Genomic DNA, 430 nt, shown 5'->3' on the forward strand with positions numbered 1-430 from the left:
CCCAGCTACTTGGAAGGCTGAAGCAGGAGACTCACTTGAGCCCAGGAGTTGGAGGTTGCTGTGAGCTGTGATGCCACAGCACTCTATCCAGGGGGGACAGCTTGAGGCTCTATCTAAAAAAAAAAAAAGAATTGGAGACAAAACCAAACCATTTTCCTTAAACTAAAGAACAGAACATTAAGTCTGGTCATGATATCTCATGAGATGATGTGACATGATTCTCCATCTTATGCTGCTATACCACAGCTGACATTACACCATAGTTGGCTGTCTGTAGCCCAAGATTCCCCTTTGTCTTCAGATTACTGACCCGTTGTGGAAGGAGGTTCACATGCTATTAATTAAATAAATTATCAACAAACTAAAATGCTTCCTTCAATTGAGGATTTGAGAAATCACAGATAGAGGCAATAACATTTTCTTGGCTTTA

This window comes from Otolemur garnettii, unplaced genomic scaffold, assembly GCF_000181295.1.
Source record: "Otolemur garnettii isolate 467f Iridium unplaced genomic scaffold, OtoGar3 scaffold00172, whole genome shotgun sequence".
In the NCBI taxonomy this organism is placed as follows: domain Eukaryota; kingdom Metazoa; phylum Chordata; class Mammalia; order Primates; family Galagidae; genus Otolemur; species Otolemur garnettii.